Source organism: Diabrotica virgifera, chromosome 5 (assembly GCF_917563875.1).
Source record: "Diabrotica virgifera virgifera chromosome 5, PGI_DIABVI_V3a".
Classification (NCBI taxonomy): domain Eukaryota; kingdom Metazoa; phylum Arthropoda; class Insecta; order Coleoptera; family Chrysomelidae; genus Diabrotica; species Diabrotica virgifera.
The window spans coordinates 26,669,701-26,674,338 of record NC_065447.1 but is presented as its reverse complement, the minus strand read 5'-3'; the positions used below and the strand labels follow the sequence as shown (position 1 = coordinate 26,674,338).

At 33.0% G+C, this 4,638-nt stretch overlaps 1 long non-coding RNA gene across 2 annotated transcripts; it reads left to right on the top strand.

The window, feature by feature from the left end:
* The first annotated feature begins 264 nt into the window (after positions 1-264).
* Positions 265-3,044, top strand: LOC126885661 (uncharacterized). 2 transcript variants are annotated; one of them, XR_007698424.1, is made up of 3 exons: positions 304-814; positions 873-1,075; positions 2,864-3,044. It is a non-coding gene; the product is annotated as an uncharacterized LOC126885661 (long non-coding RNA). The 2 variants fall into 2 exon arrangements; XR_007698423.1 differs by having other exon boundaries at positions 265-1,075.
* The last annotated feature ends 1,594 nt before the right edge of the window (positions 3,045-4,638 follow it).

The following is a 4,638-nucleotide window of genomic DNA, read 5'->3' as shown; positions in this document are numbered from 1 at the left end:
AGCGAATGAGATGGTAGGCTGGGTATATAAATTAAGGAAAGAGGAATTAAGTAATTATGGCAGAATTTAACTTAGACACAACAGGTAAAATAGACGAACTTCGTTCAATAATGATATTACACTTACGCTCAAAAAAAGAACGACACAGTTGGAGGTATAACCAGGATGATCCAAGGGAGGGGGGTTACAACTACTAGATGGTCTCTGGGGGTATGGAATAGTAATGGTGTTATAGAGCTCAAAGTACAACCAAATGGGGGGCGGTTACAACCCCCAAACCCCCCCTGGTTACGCCTATGGACACAGTTACCAACACAAGAATCTACAGGTCGAGCAAGTCTCGTAAATTTCACGATTGCGAGCCACGCTTCACGCAACCGTGTTTGCGTACTTGTGTTTCGAGTTGCGTGGTCGTGCGGAGTTATATTTACCAAATTTAAATGTAATCGTTTCTACTGATAATAATATACTATTCTCAATATGGCTACTGGGTGTAAAAGATAAATCTTATTCTATCTGTTCTTCATGAGTTTTAGATAATTTTAGTTGTATTTCTTTGTAATTTTGTGTTGTACAAAGATTAATTTAACATTTTCTCTGGAAGTATTAATTTAGAAAGATAATATGCTTCATTGGTGTTGTGTTTTGAAGTGTGAAATGCAAAGTAATTGTGAAGTCAAGATAAAGTTCACTTTTAAACTGAACTAAATAAGGTATCTGAGAGACAACAATGGTTAAATGCAATACAATGTACAGGTTTTACTAGCGAAATGAAAATTTTCCTGTCCTGTCTGCTGTAATCATTTTATATCTGGTAAGTTACAATTACAACAGTAACGATTTTTGAAGATGTTAACATTTTAATCTTATAGGAAAATAGGAAAACCAGCCGACTTAATCGATAATAACAATCTCCAGATTGGGTTCCTTCAATAAATATGGGCTATAAACACAATGAAATAAGTTCCCCAAAATCTAAAATGGAGTGGTATCAAAGGAGAATTAAAGGAAATAATATTCATATTGAAATTATTTATAAGGCACTGGACTGTCTTAAATTCTACAATAATACTAGGTGGGTAAATGATTTTAGACATTTTTCATTAAGAGTAGAAGTAGATTTTCATTCAGTAGATTTAAGACTTGCTTACACGGGTAGAGTAATGATGCAAGTACTTGATAGAGTAGAGTAACTCTACCTGTAAAAATGCTCAGCACAGTAGAATAGCTGGTAGAGTGTATAGTTGGAGTTAAAGTAGAGTGACTAGCAACCTATGGCAAAGTAACTACTCTATGACCACCACTACTGCCAAAATGTCTACTCGGCTGCACACTCTACCCATGGAACACGCTCAGTTATGGCAGAATAGAGTAGGTAGGAGAGTACATGGGGGCGCTGTCATTCTGGCTGGAATTGTGTTTTGTGTAAATAGTGAAAATGAAGTTCACCGAAGATGAAACTTTAAAACTTGTAGAGCTATAATACGGCGAATACCAGTGTTTATGGAATTTAGGTAGTGTATACTACAGAAATAAAAGTTTGCAGCAAGCTGCGGAGGATGAAATCGTCTAAAGAATGGCAAAGGAGGCTTTGGAGTAAACGAGCTTAAGCAAAAAATTAAGAATTTAAGGTGCACTTATAATCAAGAGTGTTTAAAAATACAAAAATCGGTTTCACTATACTAGCATCAGTACTATACTTGTACTCTCCTCATGTGAATGGTATCAAGCCATTTTTGGTAGAGTACTACCGCTACTCTACTCTCCTCAAAACTCTACCCATGTAAACAAGTCTTTAGAAACAGTGGAAAATGAGGTAGCTAGTAGAGTAGTAGTAGAGTAAAATATACTGGATTAGCAAATTACAATGTTTTAAGTTAATACAGTAGCGATCAACAGGTAGCCAAAACGTGTTCCAAGATTGCCACTGTAATTTTGAATATTTTTTCGAGGTATTTGGCACACGTATTCGTAAAATAATAAAGAATGGCGGTACAGAGCCCAATTTGAAAAATATATTAATATGTGGAAATTACTCTGTAATTATACAATATTTAAAAAACGAGCCTGTACCGCCATTAAGAAGAACAAAAAAATACACTTTCTTCAAATAAACTTTTTTATCCGATGCCTAGATTTTGTGTAATTTTGGAACTACTAATGAAATAAAAAATTTTAGTAGTTCCAAAATAACACAAAATCGGATAAAAAAGTTGTATTTGAAGAAAGTGTATTTTTTTGTTCTTCTTAATGGCGGTACAAGCTCGTTTTTTTATATTGTATTTAATTACAAAGTAATTTCCACATATTAATATATTTTTCAAATTGGGCTCTGTACCACCATTCTTTATTATATTAAGAATATGTGTGCCAAATATCTCGAAAAAATATTCAAAATTACAGCCGCAATCTTGGAACACCTTTTCGCTACCTGTTGATCGATACTGTTTCCTCTTAAGATAGTTTTAATAGTTATTTATGATATAAGTATTAAAAGTACAATTTTAAGACGCGCATGTGAAAGTTAACTTGAAAAAATAATTTTATTAATGTTTTGACTTCCACATCAGATGTCATTGTCAAAATACAAAATATTCATTATTATTAGGTTTATTCTAGCAAACAGTCAAACTAGTCAAAAACCGTCAGCAAACAGTTGGTCGGTAAAAGAACATAATACAGTCACCAGTGCGATCCCCTCTACTCGCGCTGGTCCACTATTCGCTGATGATTTCAAACTGTTTTAAACTGATGCTAAAACAAACCTATTATTATTATGCATATCATTATCTGTAAATAATATTTCTTCTGATTGTTAATTGTAAAGGATAGAAAAATTACCATTTATTTTATTTTTTTTTAGAATCAGCTGAGAGAAGTGGTCTACAAAAAACCAGGAAGGAAACGGAATATGTGGCTACGAAAGGCAAAAGAAAGGTTTACAAAGCAAATGTGACACATTTTTTTAAAATATTTAGGAATATCAGTAAATTGCATTAAAAAATGTATGAAAAGATTTTGTTCAATAAAAATGTTTATATTTATCAAGGATGTATTATTTGGTATGGCCACATATCGTCAGTGATGTAATAATACATCCTATCTGTTTTTTTTCATGAGTTTTGTAAGAGAGACTAAAAACTTGTCTTAGGGTCACCTCCTGTTTTCATATGATATTTGTTTTGTAGTAAATTAAACTATCTATGAACTACAAAACAAGTCAAAACTTACATATGAACACAGGAGGTGACCTTAAAACATGTTTTTCCATCTCTCATACAAAACTCATGAAAAAACAGATAGGAGGTATTGTCACATCAGCAAGGATGTACAGTGATGAGTGCCCTAATAACCGGCAAAATATGGGCAACATATTTAGTTGTGAGATAAAAAGAAATGAAACTAGTCGAGCTGGGAAATTTAGCGAAATTAACCTTTAAATTTACGTTATATTGATCCCACCTTTACACATATCGGAGGAGTATGTCAACTAAAACTGTCACTGTGACAGTGGTAGTTTCCAAACTCGTCTGATATGTCTGAAGGTGGTACACAATCAATACAATCTAAATGTATAAGTTAATATCGCTAAATTTCCCAGCTCGACTAGTTTCATGTCTTTTTATCTCACTACTTAATACATCTTTTGTGCTATTTTGCCGGTTATTAGAGCGCTCATCACTGTATTTCTGGTATATCCAGGGAATGTCTACAAAATATATTTTGAATGTCCAGAGAACATTCGTGGACATTCATGGAATGTTCCAATAAGACATTCAGGTAATGTTTAAGATGCTGACACAGGATTTTCCTGGGATGTTCAGGGAACATGTTTTCGGGGATATTCCAGGAATTTTTCAATGTCTGTGTACCTTCTATGGACCTATATGGAATATTTTGGTGTTATTACCGCCGCACTCCACTTGCGATTTGTAATCAGGAAGATTGAACACATTGTTTCAAATACAAGTCAATCCATTTGTGACTAAATAATCATAGATTGACTTCTATTTGAAAGAATGTGTTCAATCTTCACAACTACAAATCGCAAGTGGAGTCTGGCGCTTAGGGCTACTTCCTCTTTGGTATTATGTATTATACTACAGAAATCAGGAACTTTCCTTCTAAATATATGTATGCATCTTGGCCATCAAACATATTCTTCGAAACATTTTTTTAAGGGGTTACATAGGTCTTGTGGGTAAAAAAAGTGACTTTTTAAAAAAAATATATCTCGAAAACTAAAATTTATTTTTATTTATAATTGGAACATGTAAAAGTATAGTACTTAAGGTAATCTCAAAAAAAGTTTCAGCCAAAAATATTCATTTTTGTAGAGTTTAAGTTTTTTTTGCGTTGGCAGCATAACTAAGTCCAGTCTCATCTGAAATCAAAAAGTTTCTTGTAGTTTATACCTCTGGCTAGAATATGAACGAAGGAATTAAAAAAAATTAAATTTGAAGATTTTACATAAGTTTAAACACATTTTTGACCCCAATTTTTCTCATTTTTAAAGTAGTTTTTTTTTATAAAACAAAAATGACCTCATCTAATAAAAAATCCTTTGTTCATTCACTAGCCAGAGGTATAAACTACAAGAAACTTTGATTTCAGATGAGACTGGACTTGTTATGCTGC